The sequence below is a fragment of the Hippocampus comes genome, unplaced genomic scaffold (genome assembly GCF_001891065.2).
Source record: "Hippocampus comes isolate QL1 unplaced genomic scaffold, H_comes_QL1_v1.1 scaffold21, whole genome shotgun sequence".
In the NCBI taxonomy this organism is placed as follows: domain Eukaryota; kingdom Metazoa; phylum Chordata; class Actinopteri; order Syngnathiformes; family Syngnathidae; genus Hippocampus; species Hippocampus comes.
Window position 1 is genome coordinate 971,978 of NW_017805745.1, and position 16,631 is coordinate 988,608.

Consider the following 16,631-nt stretch of genomic DNA (forward strand, 5'->3'; position numbering starts at 1 on the left):
CTTTTCTCCTCATTATCACGCTCACATTCCGCTAATTGTGACATAGCGCTTTCGTGTGATGGCAAATATGGTCATGGGGGGGAAGTAGCAGTACCACCCAAAATTAGGGTTGGGGCTTTCAATTAGGGGCGACACTGGGGCGTAGATCCACGATACCTCTACGGTTGCTCTCATCCGCGCTGTGTGTGTGTGTGTGTGTGTGTGTGTGTGCGTGCGTGCGTGCATGTGTGTTAGCTGGGTCACATGTCTATCCGTGTGTCGCTCGGGTAATTAGTTTCATGGATGTTGCACCCCTCTCAAGCCTGTTTAAGGGTTAATGAGGCCCCAGCAGCTTCTCAGCATGGGGCGGGGGCGGGCGGGGGGTGCGACTGCACGTGGTTCGGGCTACGCACAGGACGAGCTTCAATAAGAAGCCACCCATAGGACTTCACTTTGAAGTGTCAGAGGTCCCCCCCTCCCCCTTGTTCCGGGTGGCTCCGCTTTCATTTGTCTGAGTGGGGGCATAAAATATAGATGAGCTGCCAGACAACACAATCCAAGCAAGCTTACCCACCCCACCCCCTCCATCGGCTGATAATGACCTCTCTTCCTCCCTCTCTTCCTCCTCGTCTGCCTTTGCAAGGTGACAGTAAAATTCGACACACTGAGCTTAATTGCCGATTACTTCGCCTCCCAGTAACAATTAATGAGGCCGACGCCACCAGAAGGTGTGAGTTCAGTCAAGTTATTACATAAGATCATGCAGCCGGGAAGTTTACGGTGTGTATCTGCTCGTTTTGCCCCGAGGAGAGCTTTGGTAATGAGCGCTAATGCAATGGAGGGGCGAGTGATCCCAACTGCGGCCTTGAAGATTTGTCGTCACGTGGCGCATTGTGGCCCGGCAGTATTTCATCCTACTGGGTCCCAGCGGAATGGCCGCCGGTCCATTTAAGGGCCATCTCGTGTGGGGACTTCAGCTGGGCCCGCAAACTACAAAAGACATTTGGCTAGTTGTTAACTTTCAAGTGTGACAGCTGGCAAAAGAAATGACTGGCACCGTGAGCAGGTTCAAAACCAAGCTTCTTCTTCTTCTTTATTTTTTGGGGGGTTGTTTGGTTGATGAAGCTCCTGAGAGCGAGACTTTTGTTTGTTGTGTTTTTGGGCTTTGCTTTTAAATCGTTCCTTGCAATTTGGAATCGGAAGGACATAGTTTGTCCAAAATTAAGATTGGGCCCTGTGACGATAAGCACTTTTCTGAAAAAAAAAAAAAAAAAAACCAATTGTCATCAAACACTAAAAAAAAGTTTTGGTTGAATTTACTCCACTTTATTTTGTTTAGTGGTTGCATGAAATAAAATCATCTGGATTCAGATCAAGTCACTAAATGAAGTAAACAGACTTTTTGGAGCAAAAAAACGGTTCTCGTTCCAATCATCAAAATTGGATATGAAGCAAACAGACTTTTTGGTGCAAAAAAAACGGTTCTCGTTCCAATCATCAAAATTGGATGAGAATGTCTACCTCGGCGATTTTGGACAGGCTGTCTCAGGTTTTGGCTGGGATTTTCCCCACTGAACTTGGTGCAACAACAATGTGTCAGCAACTATCACCCCCCAACCCGTTTATTTCTGTGTGTGTGTGTGTGTGTGTGTGTGTGTGGCGATTTTGCTGGACAGGCTGTCTGAGGTTTTGGCTGGGATTTTCCCTACTGAACTTGGTGCCCTGTGTTTATGTGGCCACTCGGTGAGGGTGGTGTCACTCACTTATCAGGATCATGCTTCAAGGGAGTGGCCCTGAGCATATGTGTGTGTGTGTGGGGGGGGGGCTTTGAAAGTGACCTCCGACCCATGCCCCTTCAAACCTTCGTGACAAGTGTATGTAATGTTTTTCAATATAATTTTCGAACCAACAATATGTGTCAGCAACTATCACCCCCCAACCTATTTCTGTGTGTGTGTGTGTGTGTGTGTGTGTGTGTGTGTGTGTGTGTGTGTGTGTGTGTGTGTTGCGTGCAGTAGTTTCAAAAGTTGTCATGATCTCATATTCACAAAATTCAATAACGTTGAAACTGCAAACTTTAAGCACAATTCGAAATGTGTGAAATGTGAGGGAAGACCTTGTGTTGAATTGACAAACGAATGAGCGAATGATATGCATCCACTCCAGTTAGACGCTTTCCTTTTGTTTCAGAATGGCCATTTCGCATGTGACCAAATCCCCTTTCGCTTGACTTTCCGGCAACCCGCTGACAAGTACAACACAAATCGTGTAAAATCCTGACATTTTCGCGTTTGACATCAAAATGAGGTGCGCTATCAAGTGGCTTTTAGCGAGGGGCCCTCTCATAGGCAAACCTCAAGTGCATTCGAGTAAATCTTGCAAATGTCATTGTAGCTCTTCACCTCATATTTCATCCCGTACTCTTAAAGTGAATGCAGCCCGCGCGCTCCCCTGATGGGAATGTTTGTGCTTGTCTCGATTTCCAAGGCGCCCATCAATCAATAGAAAGTTGGAGAGGAGCATTAATATGGCCTCATGATGACAAAACGCATTAGAGTTGGGAGATGCCACGTTTCATTACACACTACAGGGACCCCTAATTTCATTCCGCTCCACTTTGTGGGAAACGACAAAATGTTATTACGTTTAGCGGGTGTATCAAACATTACATAGCCACTATTTATTTTCCCTTTATTTGCTTCAGCTGCACAGGCGCATCGGCGGGTAATTCTTTTAAGGGCGGCAGAGTCTTTGCGTGTCATACATCATCATTTTCTCTCCCTGTCTCTGGGGAATGCTCAAATCGGCCAACTTGAAATGCTTTCTCTTGCACCGGTTCAACTTTATTCCACTAATTCTCTTCAACTTTCTCATCTCGGTTGTTATTTATGATTCCTGATTAGTCCATTTCTTTGTAGTCCATAACACTGTTTGAAATGAATGGAAATTATGTTAATGGAATGTTGAATTTGTTTCTAATTATCTTTGTTGTCAGGATAAGGTCGGCTAAGAGCATGTACTTGTCTCAACTGGTCCATGACACACAAAAGTTTGGGCGCAACTGCTTTAAAGGCACGAAATTTGAAAGCGAGCCACATTGAAACTAAAGTATTCTGTCTTGTCTCGGAAACATTGACTTGATCACGCTTTGGACAAATACCCAGGAAATGCAACCAGCCATCGAATTGCAATTGAAAACAAGATAACACTTTTAGGGCTTGTTCTTGAACTTTAAGGAGCATAGAAAAGATGGCGGGCGGATTTGAGGACGAGAATTATGAAGCGGTGGCAGCAGGCGAGTGGAAATTGTCATCTGAAATGTATTAGATCTGGACCAGAACCTCTTCAAGGTTGATCAGATTGCTTTTCCTAATCATTGTGCATTTGCGCCGCGCATATGTTTGATCTCCAAAATGAACAGATGATGAGTTTTTCATGAAACCATTCAAGCAAAACGCAGTGGCCAGACACTGTTGATTTAGCTCTTCCAGAGGCAGACGGCACCCCCGTCTTCTGCACGCAAGCCTGAGCAAGAGGCCACATGGGAGTAGGGATGGGTCACCGGGGGTCAAGTCTATGGGTAATGATATATCACCTGCCATATAGTTAAGCTTTTGCTAATTCTCTTGTCAATTACGAGCGTTGCTTTGCCCTGTTGGCCCTGGAAGCAATGAGGCGACATAGTCAATTTGAAAAAGGTTTTGGGGCGCACCTCGCAAGCAAGAGGCAGGTGGGCCAAATTATACTCGTGGAAAATTAAAGTGGGCAACGTGTCTTTATCTAAGAGGAAATATGTTCCATTTAAATGCAACATATATCTCTCTGTCACTTACGATGACTTATTGAATTATTTCATCCAAATTGGCCATTGTTTGAATGTTTCAAAATAAGCGGACGACGCATTTTCTGTTTGGTATGTATTTAATAACTTTTTGCAAACACACTGAGAAGTCTTTGGTACTGTAATGTCATGAATAAAGACTTGGAAATGTATGCAACTCGAGCTCATCCAAGTCCCCTTTCTAACATTGGTTTGCAAGTCGAAATAAACAGAATCCACCAAGAAATGAAAGAAGGAGCAGTAAACAGAAAATTATCCTAACAAACTGACCAAACGTACAGCAAAATGCTGCTGGGCGGCCATGATTTCCGAAGATGACGCCGTTTTGACAAGAGAAGTTCCTCCACTGGCGACGTGAAGGAGGAACAGTCGTGCGTGGCATGTTGTCCAAAACAAGGTGATACGAGAAACCTGTTGAATTATTTGAATAAGTAGCACCCAATAGATCAAGTGGAAAGTATGAAAATGCGAGCAGAGTTTACACAGCCCGCTCACTTAAACATTACCAGCCGGCAATCATTGGATGAAAGCAGCGATCAATTGTGTCATCTTTTGGTCACGTTTGCAAGTAGCAATGATGCTAACGTCGTCTGTAGGATTATAACTTATCAATGATTATGTTTACATTGTAAGTTGTATTTATTATTGCTGATTGGTCCATTTCTTATTAGTTTACTGGATTAGTTTATAATATTCTACATTTGTTGTACTATTGAGCAAGATGTTTGAAAGGAATGAAAAAGACATTTTGTCAATAGCACTGCTTTAAAACTGGCAATTCAAAAGCGATGAAAAGAAAAATGGTTGCCTCATGTATTGATCTCAGGTGGTGCGTGACATAAAAGGTTGGGGACCGCGACCTTCCAGTGATCTGAAGCCATCTGACTTGGCAGTCATGCCCAAGCTCATGTCAGAAGGAACGGCACTTAAAATGGCTGAATCAGCGAAAACGGCTGAAGGTATTCTGCCGTTCCCCACGACAGAGCGCCAGACATGGCGCCATAATGGCATAGCAGCTCCTGTGAGCACAGCGATAAAGACGAAGGTGAAACGGTTCATTTCATCGCAGCGTTAAGAACCACAGGGGGGCTCAGCTCTTCAACATTAACTTTGTTCTGCCTGCTTAACGTCAAGGGGAGGGGGGAGGGGGGAATTAATGCGACTAAATTGATGCGAGAGAATATTGTACATTCACGCCTGCTTACCGATCAACACGGATATATTGCTACATTTGTGGGCACCTTTGTCCACCTTAATTGCTCCGATTTTCACTTTACTTGAAAGTCAAAGTAGTGGTAAAATTACAACAAAAAATAAAATTAAAAATTTGGCTGGGTCAGAATCAGTTGAAAAATGCTTCTCTACCTCTCCAATAATAACACATTTACCCGACAAATTCAAGCCATTTTCTACCAATACACCCCCGTAAGTAGGACGTGAAATGCAAAGCCGAATGATTCACGCATTTTCCATAAACTATTTTGGACGACGTTATGAGGGCAGTTAGGCTACATTACTCACATGCATGGAAATTTTTGACCTTTCACTGACACAAGCTCATCAACCGGATAGCATATTTTTTGTTTCCGTTGCTGTTTTATGGTCACCCTCAAACAAAACAAAATATGGATGTAGTTTATTCATATAGTCTTGAGTTGTGTGTGTGTGTGTGTGTGTGTGTGTGTGTGTTTGGGGTGGGGGGGTTATCTTTTTGTTGGGAGATTTCATGGCAACTAGTGCCAAGATGTGTAAGAAAACTAACAAGCGGCTGTCAGTTCCCAGCCGTCAGCCTCTTGACAGGCCACTGGTGTGGACTTTTCCTCTCATCTTTCCTCACTCTCGCCTCGCAGTCATCTGAGGGAGCATTCCTGAATGTGTGTGCATTGTGTGTGTGCGTGTGCACGTGTCAGAAACTCAACATGAACTTGTCTCAGGTGAAGGCCTTGGATCACCCTGGCCTGCCCGGTCCGGACCTGACAGCGAAGCTGAACTAATCAATATCTCTGCGCAGTCAAAGGTGGCTTGTGCCGGGAGGCCGCAGGGGTGCACTAATTGATGGAAACTCACTGCCGGCTAGCTTCATGCCCTGCGGCGTTGGAAGACAGCAAGCGAGGGCCTTCCTCTGCAGTGGAAGGGGAAAGAAAAGACAGCCACGGCCAAGGAAAAGGAGTGCTTCATGCTTGAAACTACTTTACAGGGCTTTACAGATTTGGGACAGCTTTGGGACACATTGTGGCTTGTAGCCGGTTTTGGAATTTGTCTTTTTTTTTTTTTTAAATCTCATTTGGAATGATTTTGGTCATACATTACCATTAATATTTTGGTTCACAGGTGTTGCGTAGTAAAATAATTCCTTCGGTTCAATTACTGTGGCCCCTAACACATCCATTCATCCATTCTCTAATTAGTTTAGCTTCACAAAAGGGTGGCGGGCGTGCTGGAGCCTATCCCAGCCGTCTTTGGGCAGTAGGCGGGGAATACCCTCAACCGGTTGCCAGCCAAACGCAGGCCACACATAGACCAACAAACATTCACGCTCACAATCACAGCTCGGGACAATCTGGTGTGATCAATTTACCTGCCGTGTATGTTTTTGGAATGTGGGAGGAAACCGGAGTACCCGGAGAAAAGCCAAACAGGAAGGGCGGGGCCTGAATCGAAGCCTGCACCTCTGCGCTGTGAGGCAGACGGGCTAACAGGTCGTCCACCGTGCCGCAGCTGCTTAACCCAGAGACAAACATTGACTAAAATGTACTCTGCTTCGTCAGAAATCATATTTATTGCACAAGGCAGATTGAAACACAAGTAAAAACTTCAAACTGGGCATTGCTCTGGTGTGTTGTGACGGATTAATCATTTATAATAATCTTTCTTGGTTTATTTCATCTTGATGACATTTCACAAACAAGACGTACCTTTTTTTATCGAGCAACATTGTGAATTACAAATCTGGTATATAAATAACAAGATAAAAATGTTTTTAGACCATGCAGAAAATGCATTGCTTTGGTAGAGCAGAGAAGTATCTTCCTTGATACCGGTGCTTCTCAAATAGTGAGTGCTCCTTTTTTTCGTATTAAATAAAGTGTAATTGTGCATCCACTACAGTAGATGGCAGTGGTGCTATCATTGTCAGAGTGTGTGAGGGGAGGGATTTTCTCTAGCGTTTTTTTTTTTTGTTGTTTTTTTTTTTTTTTTAAATTCACCATGCATGCGCGCACAAAGCACACAGCAGGAGATTAAGAGTGCATTTGGAAAGCCACTCTGAGCATGCTGTGCACCATTCGGACCGTTTAGAGACTCAAAACATTACATTGTTCGAATGTGTCGTTCTGTTATTCAGAGTGCCACAAAATGGGAGTCAAAGTCTGTCAGCTTGTCACAGCAGCAACAAAAACAAGGGTACGTTTGTTAATTCATAAACGGGGAACGTACTTGGCCTCTGAGATTCCCCGCTCAAAGTCGTCTTGCGGCGTTGGAGTGAATTTCCAAATGCACCCATGAAGTGTTGTGAGCAAACCCTTCAGAGACGCCATGGGAAAATATTTAACGTGTATGAAAAGAAAGCCGGAGAGAGACTGAGATAATCACTATCAAATGGTTCAATTAGCCAGTCAAAAAAATGTTTATAATTGAAATAAGGAGGTTTTTTTTTCCAGGCAAACTTTTCAGATACAGACCAATAAACTCTGTTGATAAAGTTAGTCTTTGTTAAAAATTAATTTGTTTCTTTTTTTCCTTTTCATTAATGTTGGTAAGGTTCCAATGTTGTGCCCTGGCGGATTTGTAACAATTTTATAGTCATTTTTTATTTTATTTGTCATCGCAGCGGAGAGTTGGGGGGCGGGGCTTGTTTTTATGGGAAATCACAGTAGAGTTGCCTTGTTTCGTTCTTACAGCGATGGCTTGCATATGTGACCTTGTAGCCATGCCAGTTGTATGATACGTGATTTACAGTTCATAATTTTACCTTTTTTTTTTTCCTTTGGAATGATAATTCAAGGGAAGCGGGAATAAAGCACATCCCCCAAGAAATAAAAGATGATAGGACACCAAGCCCGGTGACTTGCTTCTTGTTCAGAATATATTGTGATCGCGGCGTCTAAGTGTGCCATGATAATTGCCATCAATAATTGAGTGAGGGGAAATGGCAGAGAGAGCTGCATTCGGGCTTTGCAAAATGTTCCTGGGAGAGGCGCAGATGGACAGTCGGGCCAGCTCGCTAATTCGCCGCCATTTTAATGTGGCTCTGAAGAGGAGCTTTACGACTTCGCTCGCCTTGGCCCGCGAGCTCAAAACGACACAGAATCTATACTGCCGGTTGATCAGTTGCTCTGAGGTACATTGCGCTGTTTGCAGAACGCTTGAAAAGTATGCTGACCGATTGTCTTATATTCAGGAAAAATCGAATTAGCATCATCGCAACTATTTCCCGATGAAGATTGAGATCGCGTTGGCCATTCAACAACAAGAAAACAATGCCTTGGCAGGCAGGAGTTGCATGATTTTTTTTTGTTTGCCTCTGGCTTGTGCTCCAGTATTATTATGCTGACAGTCACGTTTTGAGAAATCTTGAATCTGAGGTAACGTCGACGCGTAGCTAGCCACAGGGCTTGAGTTTTTAGACGAGTGAGCTTGCTTCTAAAATAGGCCGTGGATCTGTTGGAGTCCAAACAGAAAATCTGTGAAAGCTGTGATTAAAAGCAACGCACTCACTGTTGAATAACAAAAGTAAAAGAAAAACAGACCAAAATCGTTTTGGCTGAAATATGAGGATTCACTTGAAAGCAGACATTGTTTTGTTGGGAGTACGTTCTGGAACCCGTCTCGCCACCGGTACAGTTGCGGGTCACACGACGGCCATCCCGGAACCTGTCATGGGATTGATTTCCACATCCTTGTGTCACTTTGTGCTCGACAGTGGATGATGTGACCGGAGATGGATGGAGAGTCCATTTTGGATTCCCGGATGGAAAGTTCCATCCGTGTTTTCTGTCCTGTGACTGAAACGACAGAGTAGATGAATTCTTGACTGCATGCACTGAGCACAGATCTGCTTCGTATTCACTCGCAGTACCCAAGGCAGGAATAGTTTGTCTTTGACAATTTTACTCCGTCGACGGAGAAAGCTCACATATGTTTTCTTCACTCTTTAAAAGGCCACGTTTCCCCTCGCCGTGGTTTGCACGCGAGCGCCGCCTTCACCTCACAATGATGCAGGTGTAAATATTTCATCAAGCGCGTGTCCGTTTCTTGTTCACGAGCCGTCTCGATTCACCGAGGCCTATTCTTACCCTCGCCTTCATCTGACGCGAGAAGCCGGCAGGCTGGGCAAGAGCGCTTGGCGCGAGGAGGACGGGGAAGTGATCGCCCGCCTTCATTAAAACGGGGCAGATACGGTATAAATCAAACTCATTATTGAGCCACTAAAGTATTGAACCCTCGGTGAGGAAATGAAATGATCGGAGGCGGGTCGCGAGTTAATGAAAATATTCATTACCTGGTGATATAGTGAGCATGTGGCGAGACCTCCCTCTCAGACTCATCTACCACCTCGGAGAGCGTTTCTTTTAATTGAGTGTAATAAGACGCTTAGATCAGGCCGAGCCACTTGATTTGAGCGAGTAATTGACCAATAAAGCTCTATGATCGCCAATTACAATTACTTAGCATCTGCTTGACGAACATAATAAACGGGAGTCTTTCTCTTCTCAACGTTACCTTTGGAAAGCCGAACTTCAAAATCACGTGACTTTGATTGACATGTCAGATTGAAGACAAGCTGTCCCTTATTGCCTCCTAGACGGCCTCCTAGCGTTGTAATGCTAGTCACATCGATTTTTTTGGGGGGGGTGGGGGGGGGTTGCCATTTTGATTGATTCCTACTGTTTTCAGTCTGAATTATTCGGCACTTTCTTCTTCCGCCACGCTTCACCACTTGTCTGCCTGGTCAGTATAGGATGACCATATATGGGTGATGACTGTATGAGGGACCGGCGGAGTGGACACATAAAGTTGCACAACACGTCACTCTCGGAAAGTGTACGTACAAACAGTTGTCTTGTCAACTGAGCTTTGAGGAGAGGAAGTTGCTGATCTTCGATGATGTGTGTTGGATGTGTTCTTGAGTTATTTATCTCAAGACCCACGGGATATTCTGTTCAATGATTCAATTTGCCACCGAATCTAGCCGAGGCTCAAAGCAAGCAGTTTTTCATGATCGCATATCTAAAATGGTGACTCGCTGCAATCTACTGGTGGCTGTGCATCATTGAAGCCGTTTCCTTAATTAGAATGATAATTTATTCATTTGCTTAAAAGAAGAAGAAAAAAAGAAGAATCATAGGCAGGCTGTACATCGTGGTGAATCTTGTTCAAGTCCACTTTAGGAGGTCATTAAAAAGTGATTGACAAGGGCCAAAGTCAAGTTGTCCATTTGGGATTCACACCAATTTGAGAGATTTTCATATTTGACCTACGTGATAGTCCGCTATAAAGTTTGGTGAGATTTGGTTTCATTTTTGAGTCAAGTCAACTGACCAAAGGTCATAAAAACATTCATTTTTGGGACATGGCGGCGCGGCTACCTGCAGCGGCTTCTCTCTCTCCCCCGGCAAATCAGTGTTCTTCGCGTTGTTTATGTTCCTTGTTTTCACTGAGTAGCGTACCAAGGCGCGCATACCCTCGCGAGTTTCTGCTCGCCATCGGCAGAGCTAAAAAAACGGACAATAATCCAACAAAGGCGAACAAACTGCTTAACTGCGATCTGCTGCGTGACTGCGGTCTGCTGCGGAGGCCTGAGATTTGGTTTCATTTTTGAGTCAAGTCAACTGACCAAAGGTCATAAAAACATTCATTTCATATGTTTTATCAAACCTGGCAAAAAAAAGCTTGTATTTAAGCCTTCCTAATAATTTTACATTTATGAATTTCAAAAATTCAAATACAAAGAAAAACTTTTTTTTTGTAGTCTCATTAAAAACAACAAAACTTCAACCGTAACTAATCCAATGCCGTCGCTTTGAGAACAATCTGTTATGTCATGTTGTTAATTGACCAAGTAAACGGATAAAGTGAAATATCAAAGATGAGTGTCTCATTGTCAGTCCGAGCATAATTAGTGATCTCCGCTTCTCAAGCCCGACGACATGACTTGCGTGCATTTGTTGCCTCGCTCCATCCGGAGTGACAGGCTAATCAGGAGCGTGTCGGCATCGGCTCTGGCTCTGCCTGTCATAGCTGTCAGTCTTCTGAGGAGCTGATGGAGTCCCCCGAGTAATGAACAGGAGAGCTGCTCTCTCGCCATACGACCCGCGTGCTGAGAAGCCAGGACACCGAGGAACACAGCAATCAATGTCAGAACACGTGGTATTGATGAAAGATGTCAGAAATGGCTCCAACTTACATGGGATCCCGCAAGGCACACGCACTGAGTCTCTCTTGGGTGTGAACATCAACAGAACACAATATGCCATCACGACGTCCGCAGCAAATACTGACGGTTGGAGAGGAGTTTGTCCTCATGCCTTTTAGAGGCACTTCTCTGCGTTTCATCATCCAAAGCAGTGGTTCTCAACTGGTGGCCAGCGAGTTGAAAAAAAAAATGACAGACATGTATTCTTACTTTGATTTTGATGTTCCAGTATAGAAGCGAATCAAGTTCCCACGTGGAACAAGCGACAGGAAGTGCAGTTGCCTACAAGCTTGCCTACAACTTTTGAAAATATAACATACTACACGTGTTGCCGGATGCTATTTTTAATTAAAACGTGTTCTTTGCTGTTCTTAAAGTCGAGAAAAGTGGGCCGCGACCGTGCCACCGAAAGGAAAATGCGGGTGACAACATTTGAGGGCAGCGATGCAAAGGGCTTCATGAGTGCTCATGTCATCCTTGGTACCAGGGGGGCCAACAACTTGTTTGAAAGTGAGAGCTACTGACTGGTTCATGCAAAGGGCTCCCAGTTTCATACACACTTGCTCAAATTACCTGGAATGACGTGTTTTAGAAAATGGATGGGTAGATGGATTCTGGCCTCCCTCCACCTTTCAAACTCATGTGTGAGGTTCATTAAATATACTCTAGAGGCTCTACGTTCATCGACTGGCACAGGAAGTACCTAATGGACCAGTCCTAAAATGGTTCAGGTCTTATTTGGAGCAAAGTAATTTTGTAACCATTGGAAGTTTTAAATCTGATCAAATGGCCATGACGTGTGGCATCCCTCAAGGGTCCATTCTTGGACCCCTTTTATTAATCCTTTTATATCATCCGCAAGTGGAGATGTTCCTCCATTTCCTTACAAACGTACCTTTCTCCAAACGTTTCATCAAAAAGTTGATAGCATAAAATTAGAATTAGAAATAGGGACATTTCATTATGTCCCGATTGCTGTATTAATTGATTCAAATTTTATTGATACAGTGTGCAATCTATTTTTAGATGGAGCAGAAATGGAGCAGAAATTCACATTTGTATTGTGTTGGCTGGCTGACACTCGTTTTGGGAGGCTGATCTGACAGCTGTGTCATGTGTCGTATATTCCAGTAACAGGATCCGGAAGATGATTCCAGTCTGAGTAACAAGAGGCCAATAGGATCCCAGTGACGCGATCAATGACCGGTAAGCCGAGCTCTCTCTTTGTCTATGACCCACCCAGGTGCTTGTTTTCCGATGACTGTTTTGCACAATTCCTAAAAGTCTGCAGAGGAAGTGACGATGTAATGTACAGCCGTACATGTGTGCGTGTGTTCGTGCGCCTGTGAGCATGTGTGTGTGTGTGTGTGTGTGTGTGTTTGTGCCTGCATGTGTGTGTTGTGAAATAGTATTTGCCCCCTTTCTGATTTCTGTGTTCTTTCATCTTCAATACTCCTCAAATGCAATTCAAGAAATGAGTTGAACCAACCTTCCTGGGCATTCTTTCCTCTACTCCAACAACTCATGAAATATTTAGTGTGGCTCAGTAACCTCTCTCTCTCTCTCTCTCTCTCTCTCTCTCTCTCTTTCTCTCCTCCTTCTCTCTCTCTCTCTCTCTCTCTCTCTCTCTCTCTCTCTCTCTCTCTCTCGCTCTCTCTCTCTCTCCCTCTCACTCTGTCTTACATATAAATATCCACAGTGAGGAGAGGAAACACTGGGGTAAGGAAGGTGTTAAAGTGTAAGCGATGCCCCACACACCAACGAGTAGCCTACGCACCCTTACTTACACACATACACAGGTTGGACTTCATGGTTACCTCAAGTGTTCTTCCAGTCCCATTTGATGTATTCGGTCTAGCTGGGTGGGTGTGTATTGGGGTAGCAGGATACAAATTTGACACCCGGACGATCGGCAGCTGCCGGCTGTTTAATCAACAGTGATGAATATTTGATGGGGTGGTGGCGGACAACCGATGGCCGACACTCTCCTCATTATTGAAGTCCATGTGTACAGTGGAACATATTGAATATCAACGGATGGAGAGCTCGCTGCTCTCTGCCACACATAGCATGCACACAGATATAGCAGGTCTGTCTCTACTGCCCGGACAGCAATGGTCTCGCCTATGTGGCCGTAAACAAAATAAAATACTTGAAAGAAACATTGACGGGCAATAATGTGAACACAAACTAGACAAGGGTGTGCCTGGAATAGAAATTAAACGTGGTTTTTATCATCTAAACAATCAAAAAAATGTGCCCACTGCCCACAGAGTTCCAAAAGACATGCAGAAGAAGAAGAGTTGTTATTATTTGTTTAAATCTGTTTTAAAGTATGTCTAAAGCAAAAATGAAAGATTCTTCTAGTTTGTTACACGAGAGTGAACATTGTAAACAACCCTGCGTACATCAAGTGCAGCATATTCATTTATGATCTTTTATTCTGTATTTTAAATGTTTTGCAATACAGTGCTATTATTATTAGTAGTAGTAGTAGTAGTAGTAGTATTTTTATCTTGTCTGGAACACACACAATTTCTTTATCAACAACATTTACAAATCAAAAGGAAGTGCACTGACTGTACAGTATGACGCGTTTTTCGTGGCATGCACTTCGATTTGTGCCACGTGCGTGACGTCATCGGAGTGGGTTTCAGGACTCGGGTTCAAAGAGCAGCGCTTGAGAGGCAGGGACCGCCAAATAGATGCCATTTCATACGCACGAATTGAGATTGACAGAAATGTGTACGTCTGAACTTGTAGCTTTGGGGCGGGGTGGGGGTGGGGGCACGCAAGGGAATTTTCGTTGGAATTTCCGCTCACCGGAGCGCATGTGGACGGTGTGCCTCTTGGACTGCGTTCTTACTTGCTCGGAGATGCCGAGTTGGCCGACGTTAATTTCATTTCAATGAACTACTGGAGTTTATTGTAATGGCAAGTTGGCTGCTATGAGTCTGTCGTCTCATGCCCCTGCGACTAAGTGCTAAGTGCTACTTGCACAGTGCACGTCTTTTATTGTTTCCAAAGCCACAGTGACGGAAGGAAAATTCTTTCAGGCCTGATGGTCGCTAAACCGCACATTCAACGACGACGCCGACATGAATCCTTGATCACCAAACGGCACAGTGGCCGAATGTGACAGATTCCTCGTTTATTTATTTCAATCTGTAAAACCACCAAGACAGGCTTCGTGATATTTGTAAAGCTACACGGGCCAACATTTCTCTTTTACAAACGATAAACACTGATGGTCGACATTTTGTCGATTATTTAATTTTTTTGCGAACGCTGATTTTATTGATACGCACCGCTTCTTTTTTTTTAATCGGATGTCAGGTGTTGCGCATGCATGAAACACCGCAATGTCAAGTTGACTCTTGCAAGGCAACTTGTGCGCCCTCCCACTCAAGTTTTCCGAAAATATTCGCGCGCACTGGCGTCGTTGCCCTCACGCGAGCGAATCCAATTTGCCGTCTTTCGATATGCGGGCGAGCCGCATATCCTCGAAGCATCAGTGGCGACATGACGAGAGGTCAGCCCCCCCAAGATCAAATATTTTTCTTGCTAAATGGCGGATTTATTAGACAAATACGTCATTCGTCTGACTTTGAACCCTGTGTGATTGAAATATACCCGTGTGTCAACAGCGTCGCTTCTCAAACCAGTCCCGGGCGATGCATGGCTGCCACCGCGGATTACTGAGCAAATATAATGGGAAATGAGTGCAGATCTGGGGGATCTACCCCCTCAACATCCCCCGGTTTGACATTTCCGTCAAAGGCCAGCCGCAGCCATGCAGACTCGCTCCCTCCCTCCCTCCCTCCCCCGCGCATTGTTGCCTCAACTGGGCCCTCGACGGGCGTTCGGATTATTCTTTCTTTCTTTTCTTCTTTTTTTTTCTCGGAGCGCATTGAAGTCGAACAACGTCAGAAAAGAAACGACGCGGCGTGCGAGCTCGCGCTCCCATTCCTCGCACCTTTTAGCAAGCGTTCTAATGATGTCATCCATCTTCGCGCGGCTGCCTAACAGCCGCGATTAGCTCGCGGGCCCGCTGGCTTCGGCTTGCAGCCTCGAAAAAGTCAGACGCTCGTAAATCTGAGCCGCGCCGCGTTGCCATAACGTGTGCTCACATCATTATTTGGCGACGTGCGCGGTGTCAGAGAAGCTCGCATCTCATCTGTCAGGAATCCAATTTCCTCTTATTTACATCCACGCCATAGATTAATTACTGCCCCGACTAATGGCCCGAAGGTGTGCAATTTATATGAGACGGTCTCGTGCAATGCACGGCATCAACGTGAGGAAGAGGAGGAACTGGAATAATCATCACGATCGTGGATGGCCTTGTAATTATTATTATTATTATTATTATTATTATGATTGTTATTATTATTAGTATTAAATTCAGTGCTGAATTATGTGTTACAAACGCTATACAACTGTGGACGAAATAAACCGGAGAGACCACTGCCACGTTTTCATTTTCGTTTATTTTGAAATGTGTTTCAATAAAATGTTTTTTTTAATGTTACGCCCGAATACAAATATTACCATTTTGAGTTTTTTAGGGGGGGGGCAGAAAATGGTCACAATAACTGCACTTCCTCCACACACACACACACACACACACACACAAGTTCGATGCGTTTCTCTTTTTTTCCCAGACATTTTGTCTGGGAAATGAACACAGAAAATTGACTTCTGACAACGTGAACAAGGCTAAATTGAGCTGCAGTTTGTACTCAGAAGTGCACCAAATTGCAACGCTTCCTCCTGAACCCCGCGCCGCATCTCGTCATCGCTTAAAAGTGGTTTTGGTTGAACTTTTTTTTTCTCTCTTCGGTCAGGAGCTATAAATGGGGATGAAAACATAATCTGCTTGTCAGAAATCCTCGTCAGAATAATTGGACGCTCACGAAGGTGCAAGTCACGCCCCACCAAGTATCGAAAAGCAGACCGAACGCACGTAAAGGCGGGCCCGTGCGGCAACGCCACCTCGGCCCATTCTTAATGGCGCTTTAAGGGTTGGTTATGATATCGGCGAAGTTCCCGATGAAATATGCCTCTGATTAATAGAGGCCTCTGTCGTAACAGGCTGACATATGGTAGGCGAGCCAGCTGGGGACGGAACCTCGGGCATCCCCTCCGGCCATTAACATATTAGAGGCTATTGTGCAGGCAGAGCGTCCGACTTCATCCACGGCCCCTGTGCAGCGAGACCGCCGCCCAGAGCTGTTTGATAGAAGCTTTCAATAATGCATCACTCCTCGCTCCGCCGGCGGAGCTGTTCGTGGTGCTGAAAATTATTGCCGTGGCGCGGCTGCGTTCCAAACAACATGCAAATTGCACAGGGATTTTCAGAACGGATATATATATATATATATATATATATATATA